A 23,709-nucleotide genomic window follows, 5' to 3' on the forward strand; every position below is an offset into this window, starting at 1 on the left:
ATATAACAACTATGTCATCCAATGCTCAAAACGTAACCAACCGAATATACAACAAGTCCAAGTCTATGATTTAAACATAGCAACAACTTCTAAAACACAATTAAATCCATGTAGCAATTAGATAGAATTTAATTAAACAAAAATAATTAAATTCTCTAGATATCAAATCAATTCCAAATAACCTTAAATTAATATATGTTAAACAACATACCATGGTCATTACATATATCAAATCAAAAGTGCAAAATGAGCAAGATACCATCATGTAGAATTTAATTAATTTAAATTAATTAAATTTCTAAATTTCAAAAGTTATTCAAATGATCCCCAATTAATATATAACAAGGACTAAGTCATGGTCATGCCATATATCAAGTTAAAAATGGAATACAAGGTACCATTAAGTAGAATTTAAATCAATTTAAATTAACTAAATCTTTAGATTTAAAAACTCATTTAAACCACCCCAAATTAATATACAACAAAGATCAAGTCATTGCCATGCCATATATCAAGTCTAAAATGAGTCATATGCAAACTACAATTAATCATTAATTTCTCAAATTAACATAATACATGCATATAACTTATTTTTCATCACAAAAGTAAGTAAAAACCCTTAGATAATAAACTATAATACCCTCTACCTCTCAAGAGGATTGTTCCTCTTGAATCCAAGGCAAATCAACACAAAATGGCAAACCCTTCAAGGGTTATGTAGAGGAGGATGAGGGGAACAAAAAGTATTCCAAAGTTAAACTTGAAAATCAATGGAAGGTTCTCAAAAATCAAAGTCAAACTTAAAGCTTTAAGCTTCATCTATAGAGGCTAGGGTTCTTTCAAGAGAGGGATAATGTAAAATGTGAGAGAGATGAAATGTGAGTAGAGGATATAGAGATCCTCCACTCACTATGTGAACTAGTACCACAGTCAACACACACAAATCTTGGTCAATTGCACAAAAACCCCTATTTAACAACATAATCCCAAAGTGGTCCAAAAATAATTGCAAGTAGGTCCCTCCTTTAAATATCTTGCAAAATAGTCCTTTTTGAAAATATCTTCCAAATTAAATTGCAAAATGGTCTCTAAGACAAAAAATAATTACTTTATTTAATTACACAAAACCCCAAAAATAAAAAATGTTTCAAAGAAATCATGCATTCATTCCCTTTACGCAAATGTAAGCAACTAGCATACTTTTCTACAAAAGTAAAAATACACATGGCATGGAATTTAAATATCGTGGATGCATGCAAAACTAGAATCAAATCTGAACACCAAAAGTTAGGTTATGCCAACAAAGTGACAAACGAGAAAAAGACGAAATGTGAATAGTGTCATAAAAGTGAAAATGTGGAAATGATTCGGTCCTTAAGGGAAGTCGTCAATCCAAAGGAAAGAGTCTTGGAAACCATTTTCGAGCACTTAAAATGACACTAAGAGATAAGAAACCGAACTCAGAAAAGAAGAGATCAACGGAAAAAAAATATCCGTAAAAATCTGAAAAAAAGGAAAGGAAGAAAAATGACTAAGTCATTACAAACGCACATATAGTGGGCATGAATACCTAGACCTACCAGGGTATACTACTACACTATATCTAGCTACATATCCCTGGCAATATATGCGCCCTAACCACTGATCCTGAGGCTCAAGCTTATATCATGGCACATAATTATATATATATAATCCAGTAAACATCCTATCAAGTATAAAATAATCCTCTATAAGTAATCCTCTATAAGTCATTTAACTTGTTCAACTGACCTGACTCAAATATAAGGAGGACTTAATATTTTAGTTAATCCATTCCCTTATACAAAATAGGTAGGACTTAACTGATAAGTTAATCTGTCCCTAGAATGCCGTCATTCCATACTGGTGCATTACATCACACAATCCACAATTGATGAAAATAAATATACTATTACATCAATTTAAATCAGTTATGTATATGATCATAATATGCTACCAATACATGATTAAATCATATAAACATCATGAACCTTGCTAGATTAAGGTTAAACAGTTAGATCCTCTATCAACAACATATATATCAAATTAAAGTATATGTTGTTCTTATCATTAGCATATTAATATTAACCATGCTTTCCCAATCCTCTATGAATCTGATTAATTAATTTAAATTATTAAAACAAATTCTAGTAAGCATAAAGATATGAACAGTATACCAAAAATCCCAAAAATTCAGTTCTATTGCCAAACCAGTTGACCGAAGTACCAAACTGGTCAGCCGATTCAGCTATTTCGGTCAATCGAAATCCCCAAATTGGTCGGCCGAAATACTAACTCATCCTACTCCTCTGAACCACTTCGGTTGACCGAAACAACAAACCGATCTACCGAAACCCCGCGGTTGTTCATCTTCTTCTTCTCCGACGAACCTACTCCTTCAAACCTCCATTGTTGAAGGTTCAAAGCTTACCAACTACATCCCAGAGTGTTCCCATAATGATTTTAAAGCATATAAACATATTTACATCAATTTAAATCCACAGGTCATGCATCAAAACAATAAATTAAGTAAAAACTATACAAACCTATCATATATATACACATACTGTAAAATCAGATTTTTAACATGTATAAAGGTTTGTTTTAATCCCATTAATTGTTCCTAGAATTGACTAAGCACGTACAAAAACACAAGTCAAATGAGGTGAGATAGAATTAGAACTTGCCTTAAGATTTTAGATTAAAACCCAAGCTTCCTTCTTTGTTTTTCCTCCTCTGTTTCTCTCTTTCTCTCTCTAAAATTGCTGCCTCCATTGTGAACGTGAATAGGGTTTTTGAACAACCCTTTTGGCAGACATAACCTCTATATATGTATAACTATACTATCCTATTCCAATCCAAATTCCAAAAAAAAAAAAAAAAAAAAAAAGGAAAATATATATATATATACACACACTAAGCCTGCTATGCACATTCCTACTAAAGCAAGACTAGCTTTCATTTTCGGGAGTGAATTCAGGCTTCTCTTACAGCTGTCAATTGTAATACCCAGTTCTCCTTTAATTTTATTTCTCTGAGTGTAATACATTATCACTATGCTGTACATTTCAGACTATTATCAGTAATTCTGTAAGTTAAATTCCAGTTCAAATACTTTTGTAATTTGTAATTTAATTCAGTTATTCTAATTTGATATTATATTATATTTTGATATACTCTTCTGTTTTCATGTTATTTATATTACATGTTATCTAATTTTAAGTTAATATGCGCTTCCCATTAATACCACAGTGGGAAGCGCACATTAACTTAAAATAATATAACATGTAATATAAATAACATGAAAATAGAAGAGTATATCAAAATATAATATAATAGCAAATTAGAATTACTGAATTAAATTACAAATTACAAAAGTATTTGAACTGGAATTTAACTTATAGAATTATTGATAATAATCTGAAGTGTACAGCATATTGATGATGTATTACACTCAGAGAAATAAACTTAAAGGAGAACTGGGTATTACAATTGAAAGCTATAAGAGAAGCCTGAATTCACTCTCGAAAATGAAGCCTGATTTGCAAATGGATTGGCATCTGTATTTATAGCCGGGCTTTGGGACTGTTGAGAACTATTAGAGACATTTTTCCAGCCTTTGCGGCGTGATTTTTGGCTTCAAAAGATGTTTCTGACCTTACTAACTGAATTTGACTGTAGATGAATAGTGCTCTTACTGTTTTTGTCCTTTTTGCACTGATAGTGCTGGCACTATAGATGAATAGTACTTTGTCATGGGACTGTAGAAATAGTAACTCTACCGACAATTCCTGTAGAAATAGTAACTTTGAAATGTACTGTAGTAACTAATGATTTTGTCTCAGATAGCCTAGATTAAGTAAATGGATCCTGGCTATCTTAGAACAAAGAGTCATCATGCGGATTCCTCGGGTGACTTGATTCAGCAGCTGAGGATGCATTATCAGCCTCTTCATCATCCTGAGAGAGGTCTTGGATGTGATCTAAAATGGATGCTGCCATTTCTTTGAGCTCTGTAATTTCTGACTTAGGAGGTCTTCTGGATCGGGTTGTATTGTCAGAAGAGGTCTGTTCTGGTTTAATTTGCTCCTGAATTTGTGCTGGTGTGACTGGAGTAACTTGTTTAGGGATATGTCTTGGAAATTCATCTTCAACATAGCCCATGATTCTGTTAATCTTAAAAGTGTCCCACCATTTGACATAATGGTGTCGAATAGCTGTATTGTTTTGGATATCATATTGCCATTTCAATATCCAGGGGACCTTGTATTTGCAAGAGAATATGAGGAGAATTGGAAACTATGAATTGTGTTTGTTTACTTTGTAAACGGTATAAAAATACTTTACTTGATTTGCAATGGTAAGGGGCAGGATTTCTAGGTTGGGATATAACTTTTGAATTTGTTATCAAAATTAATAAACCAAGAATGAGTAAATGACTCATTTTGGTGTGACAATATTGTTGACTAGGTTGCCATGTAGTCATAATAACTAAAATGAATTTCGTGACTAGGCAAAAGTTGGAGTAAAGAGGGATGAACACCCCATTCTTCCATGGAAATGATCCTTTGGATGTATAGGGAGTGATAGATGACTTTGGATGAATCATTGCAATCTGGGAATGACTTAATGGTTATGGATTCAGTATGATAGAGAATATCTCTGTAAAATCCAAGTGTTTTCTGAGGATGACTTGGGGAAAAATGGAGGTTAGCAGGGAAATATGATCGCATTAAGATTATGGGATCTTTTATGTGACTAAGGTGTGGTTCAATATAAAAAAGAGGAATATAAGGTTTCTCAAAATAATCATTGGATGACTTTTTTGGAATTGGTTTTGTGTTTCTACTGTCTGGACTTTAACTTGGACCTGGAATGGGTCTGGGGTAGGATTAACAAGGGTTGACTTAAATGTGGATATTGAAGTAAAGGGTTGGAACCTATTTACTACTGCAAGGCCAAAAAATGACTGAGGTGTTGTAACTGGAGGGCTATGAAGGGTGGCTAAACAAATATCAAATGGTCCAATTCCTTGTTTCCCCTGGGGGGCATTTGGGCGGTTGCCTGTTTTCCATTCTGCAGGAACTCTCTAGTAAGAAAATCGGGAATGGAATTGTCACTTCCTTTGATATATTCTATATCAAAATCAAATATACTTAATATAGCTTGCCAACGGGCAAAAATATTTTAGAAGCAATATTTTGAACATATTTTTCTAAAACATATTTTGCACTTTGACAATCAACTCGGACTAAAAATTTTTGATTTAAAATATCATCTTGAAATTTATTAATACATAAAACAATAGACAAAATTTCCTTTTTAATAGTACTATAGGTACTTTGTGCACTTGTCCAAACACCAGAATGGAAACAAACTAATTGTTCTGGAGTGTCTGGACTGACCTTTTGTTTTAGAATGCCACCATAACCAATGTCTGAGGCATCTATCTCAATGATTTTGAAGGAATCAAGAGTAGGGATGCCAAGGCATGGAAGAGACTTGATATATTGTTTTATGGATATGACTATATTAGTATAAATGGAAGTCCAAGGAGGAGGATTACTTTGAAGACGCTCAAACAGGGGTTTACATTGTTTTCTGAGATCTTTGTAAAAATCAGCAACATAATTAAGAGATCCTAAGAATCTCTGGAGCTGAGTTTTATAAAGAATCTCATCAGGGAATTTATCAGCAAATTGGAGTGACCTATCAATAGGGCGAATTCGTCCCTAGTGGATATATACACTAAGTCTGCTATATATATATATATATATATATATATATATATATATATATATATATATATATATATATCACGTGATTTGGGAGTTAGTATTATATATATATAAATATATTGTTATAAGTTATATAATATATATTTATATATATAAAATACTAACTCCCAAATCACGTGATATATATATATATACACTATATTAATACATCATTAACCACTACATATATATATATATATCAGATTAACATCAAATTATATTATTACCAATAATAAAATCATATATATATATATATATATGTATATGTATATCATATTAACGTCATATTATATTATTACCAATAATAAAATCACAATACTAATAGTAATAATAAAACTATCATTAAATATTTATATTCCCTTAACTATATATATTCAATTATCCGTGGGTAAATATCCATACCCATTAATATCTCTATTCAAGTAATCCATAGGACCCAATTGGTTGGCCCATTACTACTATCCAAGTCCAACTCCTTTAAATATAAGACAGAAAATAAAATATTTAAATCCTAACAATTAAATTACACATCAACAGGTAACAAATAATTCAGTTAAATCATTTAATCAAATAATTACTTAATCAAATAATCAATTACTCAATTAAATAATTTAAACACATGAACAAATAATCAATTACTCAATTAAATAATTTAAACACATGAACAAATAATCAATTAAATAATCTAAAAATGCAAATAAAATAATTAAATAAATACCGAGACTATCCTTTTAAAATTAGGGCTATTACAAACCCCAATATTCAGTCGGCCGAAACGGCCTACGGGAGAAGCAAACTCACTGGAATCCCAAGAAGAAGCTTGTCAGTTGGCTGATGGTCTTCATCAGTCGATCGACACACCAGATAATAGCAAAAACTATTGCTGCAAAGCATAGAAAACTTGGTTTGGTCCAAAAACAAAACTTGCACTTGTATCCCGTACACCCCAAAACAGAAATGAAGACATTCCAAGGTGTTAAACAACCTTTCTCAATGTAGAAAACCAATATATGTGTGTGTATTATGATATAGTGTGCAATTTGCCCCAAATGAAGTCAAAATGAGAAAATGGCTCCAAGGCCTCGTTTTAACCATGTCCGCAAACGTATATTACATATAGAAATGCGTTACAATAGTCTATGGCCTCATTGCATGCCAAACGCTAAAAATCATATCCCAAACCTCAATTTTCAACACTTTTATAATAAAAACATGAAATCAAAGAGCACAAATGTAATCTTAAAGGTACATAACCCTTGGCCTCATCACATATGTAATAACCCTAATTTTAAAAAGGATAGTCTCGGCATTTTTTTTTTTTAACATATTTAAAACTTTATTTTATTATCTTTATCGCATTTTTATTTAATTGGTTATTTGAACTTTGACTTAAATTGTTTACGTGATTATTTGGTTTAATTGTTGTTTACCTATGTGGCATGTGTTTTAAATTGAATTAAGTGTTTTTAATTATTTAATTGGGTTTTTAATTGAAATTAATTAGTTAAGTCGATTTAATTATGTAATTGTTTTTTTCATTTAATTCTGTTTTAAGTTACAGTTAAATTTAGGGTTGCAATTACACAGGTGGCCGACGTAGGTATTTATCTTAGGTCGGTTTATGGGCCGAGATGGGCTTTGGCTTAAGGTTACATGGATTATGGTTTAATCACTAAGCCTATAAGTATGTGTGTCATGGTGGTTTAGGGTTTGAGAATAATTAACCGGAATTTCTGTAAAAACAACAGAGACCGTGAGATACAGAGAGAGAGAAACAGAGAGCAGTTGTGGGAAAACAGAGTGAGGCTTAAGAGGATTTGTACAGAGAGGACCAAGGAAGTTGAGTAAGGATTAGAGACAGAGTTATAAGAAGCTTGGCGGCGTTCAGAATTGCAGGAAAACTTAGAGACGACACAGGGATTTCATAATTGAAATCACAGGCAAGTTCTTATCTTCCTCCTTCCCTTTGATTTGTGTTCTGTGCACCTGGACATCTCTAGGAGATTAATTGGCCTTAAACTGAACCATGCATGTTTTATATATGTTTTACTTGATCGTTTTATCTATGAAATTTATTTACAAAACAATTATAGCGCGTATGTTTTCTTGACTCTGTTTTGGCGTAACGTCCCACTGTTCTAATTTTTATTTTGAATCTTACTGAAATCAACCAAGGTCTGACTGGATACTAGACGTAAGTTAAGACTTCAAATTTAGATTGGAGAAAGAACAGAGGGGTTGGGATAAAACTGATCTTGCAATTTAGTTTCAGTGCCGTTCTTCAACAATGCTAGTTTAAATGGCCTGATTAAACTCTGTAATTGCTTTCAAAACTATTGTAAACAATCTTGGGGAATGCTTCTAGACTAAATTACGAGTCCTAAGTTTGGTTTTAAAAACTAACAGAGGGTTAGGAATAAGCCGGAGAAGGAGCACAAGAGCTGAAACACGCACCGGGGACGAAGGCTCACACAGGAGGTGAGAGCCGGCTCCATGGAAGTGGGAGCCGGCTCCCACAACAAAGTGGAGCCGGCTCTAGGAAGTCCTAGAGCCGCTCTAGGCTGGAAAAGAGCCTGCTCCAAATTCTGGAGCAGGCTCCCTTATTCTTTTTGGTTTATTTTAATTTTTTTTAAGTTTTTCTACGTACTATGTTCACTGTTTGGGCAATCTGGGTTATTAATCGGTTTTAAAATTCTAGTTGGGTGTTAAATAATAATTTTAACTTGTAACTAAGGTCTTGAATTGTATAAATTTACCTCTTAGTTTAAATGGAATTAACAGTACGCTATTTGACAACTTTGCGTACAGTTAACGGCTGGAAGGAGATTTGTTGATTAATTTTAATCTGATGGTTTAGGGTGCTATAAAATGATTCTAAATTTATTTTTGACGCACGATGAAGCCTTTTAAAGTAATATATTGGACTTGTGGCATAGTGGGGGCTTTGTGCTAAAGGCTACAACACAGTATAAGTATATGACTTAGTATTCTGTTACCGGATGGAGGGAACTAGATCGCTTAGTTTAATCTAGCGATTTATTGGACTATAATATTATTATAGAACTAATTTTAAATACATGATAGGGTCATTGTTTTTATTAAATTTGAACTATGCATGTGTTGGATGTTAATTGTTAGAATAGTTTATTCTCCGATGCAATTACATGGATTATTACTGGATTTTATTTGCTAGATTGTTAAGATTCCTTCTGCAAGTATTGGATGGTGGTTTTTGGACTGTAAATTATTGAACTGTTATATATGTGGTAATTTACATGGATATGGAGGATTGTATGTACCGGTATGTGATGGTGACATACTAGGGACGGTTTAGCTCAAAACGCATAAACTTAACCTAATGGATTAATGGAATGGATTGAAAGATATCGAATCCTAATTGTGGCTAAGTCAGATCAGCTGTAACCAAGTTGGATGACTTCCTGGATTAACGGATGGTAGTTAAGTCATATCCACTGAATAAGTTGAGTGACTAACTAGTTGGTTTATTGTAGGTCAGTTTAATAAATAGTTGAACTGCTTACCCTGGATTTGGACAGACTTTATATATATGTTTATGGTACCACGAGTTGAGCTTGAGTCTCAGACTCGTTGGTTAGGGTGCGTATATGCAGGGGATGCGTAGCTGGTTATAATAGGTCGAGGTGTACCCTGTTAGGTCTAGGTATTCATGCCCACCCTTGGGTGCGTATTCGCATGTTGCCTTCTATTCAGGTTGAGACCCCTATTATAGACTAGTGAATGTCCCTTAGTGTGGATATATTTATACGTATGGACTAGATAGATATTGTGAGGTGTCTACGGTGTATCTGCGTATCGGGTCACTGTATGGATTGCAGTTAGATTAGAACTTGCTCGTGGGTCTGACCCACTCCTTCATTATTCTTTTCAGGTACAGGACGGTTCCAGCCTTAGAACTTGATCGTGCTTGTCGAGGACAGTCTCACATCCATCTGACTACGTAGGATTTCCCTCGATGTTTCTAGTATTATTTATTTTCAGTTTTCAGTTTCAGTTGAACTTTTAGTTAGGGGTCCATCAGTGGATTCCCAAGTTGTAACTTTGAAGTTTTGGAGGATTGGAGTTTCACTTTTCAGTTACACATGGAGGATTTTATTATTGTTATTTCTTTCAGTTTTATTATATCTTTGTTGTTCTTTTTGTCATCTGTGTTCGTTTTAAAATACTTTAATTGTTTGATATTCCTCGGGTTTGGGCCTGGGCCTGATCAACCCGTGTCTTGGATCCGAGGGGTATCACAACATACATGTCAAATAAGTCTCAAAATGTGCACTTAAGTACCCATTACATACCCAAGACAAAAATTACAAGATTTGACATATAAAACCAAATGAAGGCTAACATGCTAACATCAAGCAAGAATCCTAGTGTATGTGGTCTGACTACTTTGAGGTCACAAGAGCCACCTATAAATAGAAGATTATCCCATTTTGCAAAAGAGATTGAATTTAGGACATTTTAGAGGCTAAAAAGAATTATAGATTTACTTTCTCTCTCTAGGGTTTCTCTTAAGGAGGAGGAAGAAGAGGATGAACCCAAGCTTGGTGTTGGATTGTGAGACCACCATGATGACATCTACCTTCTCCATGAGTGGCCAGTTCTTCACTTAGGGCTTGGATGAGCCCTAAGCTTGTGTAATTAAACATTTTGTCTTTCAATTTTGGGAATTATGAATTGTAATTAGTGCTTGGTCTTATGAATTCAAACTTGGTTGTACCAAGGTTTATATTGTTAATTCTTCCAATTGATTATCTATTTTGATTACATATTATTTTATGTGTGATTAATTGAGGGTTAATATTTACATTGAGTACTCTTTGTAATTGTACTTAGTAATGGCCATGCATGGATTCTATTGGATACAATTACTTTTAGTTTGATGGATTATGCTTAGTCTTAATGGGTTGTGCTACACCTTAGAGTAATTATAGTTAAGTAGACAATTCATGCTTGATTTTGATAGTTCATGCTTATTCATTGCAGTTTGTATTATCTTCATGATTATTGATGTGTGCTTGTAGTCACATTTCTATTATAATGTGTTTTTCCCATTAATTGAAAGCATTTGGTATACTTGTATGAGTTTAGTGGTGTAATCCATGCCCTAAGCCTTTCTCCTTATTACCTTAATCTAAGTTTACTTTAGCTTTATTTTATTTTCATAATCTATATAGTAAAATCCTCATTAGTAAAATCATCATTGGTGTAATCCATGCCCTAAGCCTTTCTCCTTATTACCTTAATCTAAGTTTACTTTAGCTTTATTTTACTTTCATAATCTATATAGTAAAATCATCATTAGTATAATCAAACCAATCACTATATTTTCAATCTAACACTCATTGATGTTAAGTTAAATTGCAAGCTAATAATCCCAGTGGACGATCCCTTGGCACCATACTAACGTATAGTTGTTTAGTGGTTTTACAAATATAAAAGTTAATGTCCCATTTGCCACATATAAACATCTATTTTGATTCACACACTTGAGTCTACATCAAGTTTTTGGAGCCGTTGTTGGGGATTGACGGTTTTATTGGAATTGAATTTAATATTAGTGTTCATTTGATTGCTAATATGATTCATTTTCTACTATTTTCTTATTATTGTTTTATGTGCAATTAGGTACTTGATTGAAAGAAAAACAAGCCTTGGGATCACGGCATTGTGCTTTGGATCTTTTGTGAGTGTATTTTGAAATCTTGAACTTTTATTGTGCACTTCTCTTAGCTTCATTGTGGGATAGTCCTTGTTGAAGCTATCAGTTACTTTAAATTCTTGTTCAAGCATAGGTCCTTATCGAGGCCATTTTAAATTTTGCATTGTTGAATTGAGGAGAATGGGATCAATGTATGTGGATGTTTTCGTAGTGAAGTTATTGTGATTGTGTTGTTGTTTGCTTATTATGTATGCGTGAAAGAAGATCCCTTCATAATCCTCTTATTCCTCTAGACCAAAAAATTGAGTCTTCCCTTAGGAAATTATAATATCATAAAAGGAGAACTCTTTCGATCCCGAGTCATCCAATTACTTTAATGGCACAAAACAACCCTCATTTGGTTCTTCCTGAACCACCTCATATGGTTCAACCACCTTAAGTATCTCATCCATTACCTAATCCTCAAATGGTCATTCGTGATCATTACACTCCAAATCTCTACAATGCTCTAATATGTTACTATGATGACCCTGGATTTTACAAACCCAGTATGTCTTGTGATGACCTAAAACGGATCCAAAATGCAGAAGCTAAAAAGAAACATGACCTCTAAAGATATACATCATCCCTAAGACACAAAAGTGGCTTCTTAAGGAGTCCCGAGGCTCAACGGAAGCAAGAAGCAAACAAAGGTTTTAAAACACTATAAGAAAACGACCAAGGGTAAAATAGTCATTTCACCCAGAAATGGGTGCTACCGTGCACATCATTGGAAAGACAACAAAAAAATTAATAAATTTAGACTCAAGAATCACTTGATTCGGAATTCGAACGGAAAAGATATCAAAATAGAACGAAGAGGCATCCTCCATTTAAGAGATACCACGACCCTATCTCACTAAAACTATCATAACTCACACTACGGTTGGAGTTTTTGTATGTGGTTGGTACCATTGGAAAGCTAACTTCAACCTCTTGAAGTTAGGCTTAAGAATGACCCAATTTGAATCAGAAATACAAGAAATAGGGTTTCCCAAAGTTGGAATAACAAAGCTATCCAAGGAAAAAGATGAAGAAAATGGTTCCAGGGAGGATCAGGCAACTGATGGCAAGGGTTAGCCGGCCGAAACTCAATCGTCAGATGACCGAACCCCAATGATCAGCTGGCCGAAACACCATTTTTCCTAAAAAGGCTACTGGAATTGGGTCTCGAGGCTTGTCAGTCGACCGATGATGCTTCATCAGCCGACCGACACATCTACTTCAGCAGAAAAAGCTGTTGCAATGTGTGTGCAAGGTGCTAGGTCCATCTCTAAGGCTCTTTATGCTTTCTACATGATCCGGACATGTTTCAAAACATTCTCTAGTCTCATTCAAGCATCTAAAACATGCCAAAACAAATAGGAACTCAAAGGACACCCCCATAGATGAATTTTCATGAAAATTCATAAAATCGCCGAAAAATAGTTCTAAAGTCTAAATATAAGAGTTTTATGAAATGTAGATATGCACGTACACGTAAAAAGACATTTAAGACGCGTTCAAATGGTCCGCGGCCTCAAAATAACCCCAATACGAAATATAACCTCTCAACGGCCAAAAATGCCTAAAAATGCAATAATTGAAACTGAAATGCAACACCTAGAATGAAATGATGTTTGGCCCTTGGCCACACCTCATACATGATCATAGAGACCCTATGAAAGAAAAAGAATGGAATTCCCACACCCGATGCAAACATGGTGAAGCAAAGACTTAACATTTTTCATTATTTCCATAGTAAATCTTGAAAATGAAAGTGCATAGAATACATGATACAAGTCATTGGTCTCCGGCCTCACCTTATATATGTCAACTACATTGAAAAGAGTGTACTTATGTACACTTTACATAAATTGAATCATATATATATATACATTTTGACATAAAAGACTATAGGTGGCATTTAAAGCCAACCTTTACAAGAATTTAAAATCTTCAATTCTACAATCATCTAAGCAACGATGAACATCACAAACCAAGTCTTCATACCTAAACAAAACCCCAGTAACTTCGGGGTGAGTAAACAAGTTTACTCATAGGGAATGAGCATGCATAGACTCGATTTCTTTAGAGATTTTTACATTAACTTGAAACAATTCAAAAGGGATCATGCCACCTAACGTCTATGTCAAAGTGAGACCTAGGGATCATCCTAAGCTACTAATGCAATTGAAATGATTAACGGCATACAAGTATTCATGCTCAAATATACTAAACAATATCAAAACATGTGATACGACATTCAAGCATACACTTCCAAGTATACTAAACCACATTAAAACAAGTTATGCAATGTCCAAGCATATCTACTCAAGTACACATTTAATATGGAAAACTCGTAAATCAAGTACACAAACACAAGTATACTAAACTAGTAGGATTGCACACGTGACAAGTATACATAGCACAAGTATACTAAATGAAATTTAAACTCATGGTGCAAGTACACAAGTTCAAGTATACTGAATAGGATTCAAATATCCATGTAAGCATTAATTCTCAAGCTACAAGTAATCCATGATTAACAACTTGACTAGTACATGTGGTCGCTAGACCAAACAAGTATTTTCAGGTAATTAAGACCCACAAGGTACTACTTAGTGCGTACTTATGACTTAGAGGACACTTATTCACGTACTAGAGCCAAACCCTAGCCATCACATAAATTATGTCCTCACAAGCTTTTCAAAATCAATAAGTTCAAAACTTATACAAAATCAAATGCAAGTTACCACATCCCATGCACAAGTAAGGTTGAGTCCACACAAATTATGTCCTAGAATTCAAGTCTAAATAGCATATGATATGTCATGTCCTTAATATGCAATTTATATACAAAGCAAGAATATTTTATAATAATTGAACCACATTACCCTCCTAAGCCACAAGTACCAAATAGGCTTCAATTTAGCAACAAGCTTTCAAGGTAAACAATTGTAATCCTAACAAGCTATATACCTACGCAAGATATATTTAAACAAGTTATTCAAGACAATGATATCACATATCATGCTAAGTCCAATTACCTTTTTAAGATGCCCCAAGTACTAATTCTACATCCAATTAGTAATATGCTCACAAGGTAATTCATTGCACTACATTTCATGAAATTATTACTTTAACATGAAAAGTCTCTAGATTTCAAATAAATTCCAATTAGGCTCAAATTAATATGTGTTAAGGGACATATCATGGTCTTCACATACATTGACTCCAACATCAATTTAAATGACTAAAACACTTAAAGTAAAATTAATTAAGCTAATTAATTAATTTTCTCTAGATTTTCAAACAACTCCAAATATCCTCAATTTAACATATGTTAAAGAACTCACCAAGGCCTACTTTAATATCACATTACAAGTTGATTTCATGCTTGTTTCAACTATGTAAATTAAACTTTCATAAAAGATAAATATTAAATAAATTTTGCAATTCTTATTCAAATACTCCCAATTTAATATATGTCAACAAGTATACCAAGGCTTAAATTTCTAGCATGCCACAATTTAATTCTAAGTTACACACCTTCATGAGAATTAAATCTTAAACATAGAAAATAATTAAATTAAATTCTAAAACTTGAACAAGGGCATGCTTACAAGTTGTATATGCTAATATAACAATCAATACAATATTAATATAAACCTAAGACATCCCCTACCTTAATTTGAGATGAAAATCTCAAAAGCCACCAAAATGAAACTCGAATTCGATGAAACTTCGGGGTTTTGTGGGGGACAACACGATCTACATGAACCCCCAAGAAGCCCCATCAAAATCACAACTTGACTTCAAACCCGAATTCAAGAAATGGCCAAAACGAGATTCCAATCGGTAAAATCGAAGGCCTCGCCAAGGCGAACATAAAACACTAAGGCACGACATCATTTCGCTCGAGGGAAGTGGCCAGAAAAAGAAGAAGGGTGGCAGCCCCTTGGCAACCATGGCTGCCAGCCAAGAAAGAGGAGAGAGAGAGAATAAAATCTGATTTTTTTCTCTTTAAGTCCCCTATTTATAGAAAAACCCTAAAAGTGCCCCGAAAGGACCCCGCCGGGTCCGGAAAAATGGAATGGCGCAGACGCGCTCAAACAGAAAAACTCTGTGAATGAAAAAGATTCAAAATAAGAAAATATGAATAACGGAAGAAACGGCGTCAAAAACTGAGTCCCGAGCAGAGAGATATGCCCCGAACAAGTTCGGCGGCAACCGGAGTCAAAAACCCAGAAACTAGAGAAAAACAATCAGAAGGAAATTCTAAGAGTTCACGAGTCAATGAAAAGTGAAAATGAATCCCGTATGAGGATTCAGGCTCAAAACGAGGTATTTTTGCAATAACTTTCGTTAATTGCACAAAGGCCCTCCAAAAAGTTAAAACTGCACAACTGGCCCAGAATGAAAATATCTTCCAAAAATATTTTCTTAAAAACCCCTGAAATAAAATATTTTTAAAAGATATTTATGAAAAACACCCCAAGAAAAGGAAAAGATTCCAAGGAACTGTGCATCCATGCCCTTATGGACACTAGAAGCAACCAGAGTACTTTACTCCAAAAACAAAGATACGTATTTTGTGGAAACTACTTAGAATGAAGATACATGAAGTCAAAAACCAACTCCGAACACAAGGAGTGAGGTTATGCCAACAAAATGACAAACGGGGAAAAGACAAAATAGGGAAAATGACGAAAAGTGAATAGTATCGAAAAACGAAAAATGTGGAAATGACTCGGTCCTCAAAGGAAGTTGCCAATCCAAGGGAAAGAGTCTCAGAAACCATTTTCGAGCACTCGAGATGACACTAAGTGATGAGAAACTGAACTCAGAAAAAAAATTCAACGAAAAAAATTCATTCGTAAAATTCTGAGGAAAAAGGAAAGGAAGGAAATGACCGGGTCATTACAGTTACTGTCTACCAAATGTGAGGCCTAACCATTATGAAATCACGCCCGGTATCATCCAGATGTGTCCAACATTTTGTGGGTTGAATTATGAAGATCGATATAAACATTTGGATGAATTCCTTAAAATGTGTTCCATCGTTAAGATTACCGATTTTTCAAAAGAAGCCTTAAGAATGAAACTTTTTCCTTTCTCACTCTAAGATAAGGCAAAGTATTGGTTTAACAATTTAGGGGTTAATACCATTACTTCTTGGGTGCAAATGCAACAAGAATTTCTAAAAAAGTACTACCCCTTAAGTAAAACCAATCAAATGAGGACGGCTATTCTAGGATTCTCTCAAGGTGATGGAAAGCCACTCCATAAAGCTTGGGAAAGGTTGAATGATTTGCTACGGAAGTATCCACATCATGACCTTCCAAAGTGGCAACTTGTCTAATGTTTCTATATAATCTTATCCGATACTCATACGCAAATTATGGATGCCTCATGTGAGGTATATTCTTGCTTAAGCATGAAAATGATCTGTGGACTCGTTTTAAAAATTTGAGTGAAAACTCTACGCATTGTTTTTCATCTTCTCGGTCGGGTCGTGTTTCTATGATAGGGGGGAAGAAAACTAAAAATCTATATCATGTTGATAAGTCTATTGAGATTGCCACCGAGGTCAAGAATCTTAATAAGTGCTGAAATATACACATTTCAGCCCTATTCTTAGGTATATTTGACCTTCATTTATCCTTACTTTCTCGTTTTAGTTCTAAATTATGTTATTATCGATTTCAGGTCAATAAGGTTCAAACGGGCTAAATTCAATTCATTAAAGTATTTTTGGAGTCAAGCAAATGCAGCAAGAAAAGTTCTAGAAATTGCCTAAAAAGGGGATCACAATCGATCCTACCTGAGCCACGATCGATCCTACCTAGCCGCGATCGATCTTGAAGTGGATAAACCCATTCAACAAAAACTCAAAGCGACGATTGATCCTGCCTGACCTACAATCGATCCTACCAAACCTGCGATCGATCCTAGTGAAGATAAGATCAAACTCAACCGCCTAAGTAGCAATCGATCCTGCCAAACAGGCCTTTAGTTTCTTGATCTGTTTTGATTCCTATTTGGTATAAACTTACTTCCAAAATCCTATGCACAAATTTGACTTGGTTTTCAAGTATTCTTAGGTCTTCCAAACTTCTATATAATCTCTCTTTGATTCAACATTGAAGTATGGCTTTTAAGAACAAAAATTCATTATTTTGAGAAAGCTTTTTGACAGATATTGTTTAGAAAATCAAACTTGATTATTCTGTTTTTATTTTTAGAACACACACATATATATACGCAAGTGATTTTGTTGTGCTGTTCTCTATCTCATCGGAATTGGAGCATAATCAAAGATTAAAAGATTCCAAAAAACAGATCTATTTCTTCTACATCAAATTCAGATCTTAAAAAAAAAGGGGTGAAATGATCACACTTTGGAAGGGTTAAAGCATTCGTAGTGTGTTGTTTGATCTACCAATAATCCTTTTACAAAGATCAAGAATAAGCCTGGAGTCAATAGTTATTGGACGGGACGTCGCAAAGCCAGATGATTGTCAGCAATTGGTTTTTGGTAGAACGATAAGGTGTAAGCCTGAGTCAAAGTCCATTGTACTTTGTTTCAAACATAGTGGATTGTTTTACTTTGGGCTGCACAGTGCACGAGATTTTTCCCACAATAATTGGTCTATTCTGTCAATTGGGATTTCCTGGCTAAAAATCTTGGCGTCATCTCTCAAACTTTATTTGCTTTACTTGCACTTTATTTTTCCTTTGTGGGTTTGATTTTAGTTTTATTTTGGTAAAATTAAATAAGTAAAAATTACTTAAAGGAGCAAGTAAAACCTATTCATCACCCATCTAGGTTATTTTTAATACAAACTTTCACATTCTATTCCGTTGCACAACTCACATATATTGCATGAAAAAGAAGGTAATTTTATGGTAAAAAGTTTAAAGTGAGTATAAAAAGTTTTATTATAAATAATAAAGTTTTAATAATAAGTTAATCATTTTAGGTAGTTACAAATCTATTTACTTATTTTTTTTCATTTTTATGATAAATTGATACTAATAATAAAATTAAGATAACTGGTATAATTAATATTTAGATAAGTGAAAAGATAACAAAAATAATTTAACAACAAATGACAAATACAATGAGAAAGGGTAAAATGGTCTTTTGTAATGGGTTTGTCCTTAATCGGAACAAATGAAAAATTTTGGTGGGCAATTTGTAGTTCAGGGAAGTTAATTACAGAAGGGCAATAATTTAAGGGGTTTTTTTTTTTTTTTTACACTTTACACTATTTTTAAACCTGCCATATAAAAGTACCGTATAATTAATTACTTCAAAATTAATAGATTTGGAAATCTTAAATTAGTAATACTAGATCAATCATAAAATAAACATATAAAATGAAGAAGAAAAATAAAATGAGAAAATTATTTTCATGAGCATTTTGTATTTGTTAAAAAGGTACATGTTAATTTCTACAGTAAAAAAAGAAGAAGAAAGAGATCGCGGGTGTGCGTAGAGCCATTACCAAAGTTATTATATGCTTCTGGACCAACATTTATGTTATGTTTGGTGTGCAGGAATGGAATAGAATATAATGCCCATGCCAATCATTCCTTTGTTTAGTATGTAATTTAAAGTAGGAATGGTCATTCCATTAGAATGAAAATCCAATCTTAGGAATAAAATTTCATTTTACAGCTAAACCTATGGAATGGTCATTCCATTCCATTCCTATTTAAAAAAAAAAAAAAAAAAAAAACCCCCTTATCCTCCAAATCCAAAAACCACCACCACCACCTTCCACCACAATTACTGCCAACTTTCGCTATCACCACCACCTTTATTGCCTTCCACCAACGTCACTACCACCACCACCATTGTTGCCACCTTCAACCAACCTTTAGCCACCGCCATCGCCACCTCCATTGTGGCACCACCACCACCGATTTCCACCACTACCACCTTCGACCACCGCCACCTCCACTGCCTTCCATCATCGTCATCGCCACCACCACCACAGTACCATTACCACCACCACTGTCGTCGTCTCTACCATCACTGCACCTTCCACCACCACTACAGCCTTCCACCACCATTATCATAGCTGCCTTCTACCACCATTACACCGTTGCCGCCTCCACTGCTTTTCATCGCCACCTCTACCACTATCACCACCAACTTCCATCACCATTACCACCTTCCACCATTGCCGCCGCCACCTCCACCTCCACTACTTCTGTGACAGCCCTAGTTTTTCAAACTAGTGCGTCCTGTGATGACCCAAAAGTTGACCCTATAACAGATTTGAAATGTAGAAGCGAAAGATAAAACAAATGTTTCTAGGGATATAAATCATCCCTAAGACTTCAAAGTGACCCTCCATAAAGTCACGGAACATAAGGAGAACAAAAGAGAAAATGAGAGTCAAAACGGGCAAAATCCGTTAATCATGGGTAAAACGGTCAATTTACAAATAAAAAGGGAAAACTTGACTCTAAGCAAGTCAAATAAGGTCCATACAATCTAATCTAATCATTTCACAACATTCCAAGAGGTTCTAAGAACTTTGGCCAAGAATCCCACAAAATGCCCATTCTTGGTTTAAGCAAAAACTAACACTATCTCACTAAAATATGAATAACTCCCATTGTGATTTGAATCTGAGAATGGAATTGGTACCATTGGAAAGTTGACTCAAAATTCTTGAATTTAGGCTCAAGAATCAACCAATTTGGATTAGAAATAAAGAAGTTATGATCATTTGAAGTCAGAACAATAGTGCTGATACAAAACTGAACGGCAGCTGTGTGAGTTCTATTTAGGTCGACCAAAATGGCCATTTTGGTCGATCGAACTAGGTAGAAACTCACCAAAAAATTGAATTTTGAAGGAAAGTTATTTCGGTAGGCCGAAATAATGCATCGGTTGACCGAAATGGACCCGAAACAGTGTTTTAAGCTACTGGAAGTGAGTTTTTACTGTTCAATTTATTTCCAAAAGCTATTGGTCGACCGAAATAACATTTCGGCTGAAATGACTCAACAAGGTGCTACAGGACCTGCTAAACACCAAAAACATTGAGGTTTAACCCAAGCCTCAAATCTCGTCATGAATTGCTTCAAAAACAAAGGTTAAAAGCTGAATTTCAAAGAGGTATGAGCATGTGAACATGTCAACAAACGTAATATGAGTATATGAATGTAATACAACGGCTCACAACCACATACATGTCAATTACAAGAATCTCATATGCCAAACCTCTAAAGTTGGTTAAAATACATTTTTTGAGCAAAATATGGTACTAAATGATTACAAGTGCTAAATTAAACATGCTTAGCCTTGGCCTCATTACACACACATCCAAAGAGTATCAAAGGTGCACTTAAGTGCACATTACATAGTTTGAACAACAAGTACATGTTTTGACATGATAACCAAAATGAAACATGATATGCTAACAAGTGCATATTCTAATATAACAAAAATACTCCAAGTAGTCAAGCAAGCCTAGGGGTGTTGTGCATCCCACAATAACGTTTATTTACCTGAAAAACAACCCGGTAACTTTAGGGTGAGTAAATAAGTTTACTCACAGGGAATAATCATACATAGGCCTAACTTTATACAACTTGCAATTCAATGTAAATCAATACGCAATAAAATGTAAATTCACAAAGTTATCAACTTGGAATTTAAAGTGCGAAATCAAACCAAAGTGGATACTCGAACATCGCGCCGGATTAAACCGACAACATAGGTACTTTAGGGTTATTAGCCCACGGGGTACCTTCCTATGTGCGCACTAAACTTATAGGGGGACAATCCCTCGTACTAGAATCATGCTCTAGTCGTAGTCATAACAACGACGTCCCAAGTTTCCAAAATTAACAATTTGCACAACAATGTATATATATATTTATATACAAGGTAAAACTATCTACCATGCATAACTGATTTTGGAAACACAACACATGCTCAAATCATTAACACAACAAGGATAGAAATTAATTAAATGAAATAATTAACTTATCTAGATTTCATTTCTCATCCAAATATGCTTAATTTAATATATGTTAAAGAACTTATCATGATCATTACATATATTACTTCAAAACTTGATTTAAATCATAAAAACATATAAATGAAAATTAATTAAATAGTTAATTATTTTCTCTAGATTTCAAAACAACCCTAAATGACTTCAAATTAATATAAGTTACGAATCAAGTCACGGACTTTTCAAAAATCATGTCCCAGCTTAATTTCATGCAAGGTACCATTAACTACCAACTTTAAATTTAGATTAAGGACATGTATTCAATTTATACTAAGTTATAAGGCATGCAAAATATTAAAAATATAACTTAAATCACCCCTACCTCACAAGAGGATTGTTCCTCTTGAATCCAAGGGAAACAAATGAATTTCAAGTTTTCCTTCTAGGGTTATGAAGAGGAAGGTGAGACAAAACTTTTGTATTCCAAACTTTAGGTTCTAAGGTGAATGGAAGGGCACCAAAATGAAGCCTAAAGCTTTAAACCAAGCTTTTCCTTCAATAGGGGCTAGGTTAGGATTTGAGAGCAAAGTGGTGAGGAAGATGAAATGAATGTAGTGAGTGGAGGATCTAGTATTCCTCCACTCATTATGTGCTCTTACACTACCTCACATATACACACAAATGTAAGACCAAATATGGTGCCTACACTTGTCACCAATCCATGACTCCTTCCTAGGTTTAATCCTAAGCCTACACTTGTCAACCATCCAAGCCAACAAGTACATCTATCTTAGGTCAATAAGTGGTTGAATCTCCACCCTCTATATGCCACAAGATAAGGCTTCCAAGTGGTTCCACCACAATGCCAATAAGTAACTCCATGGGAGTGTGACACTTGTCACACTTTCCAAAACTTGCAAAAAAGTCATTTTCTAAAATATGTTTCAAATTAAATTACAAAATGCTCCTTAAGACAAAAAATAATTACTTTACTTATTACACTAAAACCCCAAAATCAAGAATATTTCTAAAGAAACTATGCATCCATACTCTTTACAAGAAAAATAAACATTTAACATTCTTTTCTACAAAAGTAAAAATATACATATCATGGAAATTAAATATTATGGATGCATGCAAAGCCGGAATTAAATCCGAGCACAAAAAGTAAGGTTATGTAAGGAAAAACGATAAACTGGAAAAATACGAAATAAAAAGAAATTACTAAAAAATGAAAAGAAGGAAAATGACCAGGTCATTACAACTACCGCCACTGCCACTGACTTCCATCACCACCACCATTACTGCCACCTCCACCTTCCACCAGCACCGTTGCCACCTCCACCACTACCGCCACCGACTTCCATCACCACCACCAGCCCCACCACTAACTTCATCACCATCGCCACCTTTCTCCACCATTGCTACCACCTCTACCTTCCACTACCGCCACCTCCACTAACTTCCACCACCGCCACATCCACTGCCGTCTTCCACCACCATCACCTCCACTACCTTCCACCACTACCACCTTCCACCACTTTCGTCTTCCACCACCACCATACCACTGCCTTCCACCGTTACTACCACCGCCACCACCACTACCATTTCCTTCTACCATCTCCCTTTTGCCTTTCGCCACCACCGCCTTCCAACACCATCACCTACACCACTATCACTTTTCACCTCCACCACTATCGCCGCCACCATTAACCATTACCACCAGTTCTTTTATATATATATATATATATATAGAAGAATATTATTTTGTCAATTAAAATTATTTGTCACTAAGAGGGATATTTTGAATATTTCAATTTGAAATTCATTCTTTTCTAAATTTTACATTAGTCAATTCCTATATATTTCATATTTACAACCAAACAATAAAATGTGAATAACCATTCCATTCTATTCTTACTTGCATTATATTCCTGCACACCAAATGCAGTATTAGATGATTTAGTGTAATCGTCCATTAAGAAAAATAGACCCACAAAAATTTAATATTATATAAAATAAAAGAATAGTGATTTAGGCCATGTTTGGTAAAGTTGTGGTTTTCATTTATTTATTGTGATTTTATTTCTGTGAAAATGACCACTTTTGAAAAGCTGTGCTATCATTTACGTCAAAACAAAGCACTTTTGGTAATTTACATTTGCGTTGAACTTTTTAAAAGAGAAAAGAAAAAATATGTTTGGTAATTTTT

Source organism: Cornus florida, unplaced genomic scaffold (assembly GCF_030987335.1).
Source record: "Cornus florida cultivar Cherokee Brave unplaced genomic scaffold, ASM3098733v1 CherokeeBrave_3.0.0_Hap2_Chr09, whole genome shotgun sequence".
NCBI lineage: Eukaryota > Viridiplantae > Streptophyta > Magnoliopsida > Cornales > Cornaceae > Cornus > Cornus florida.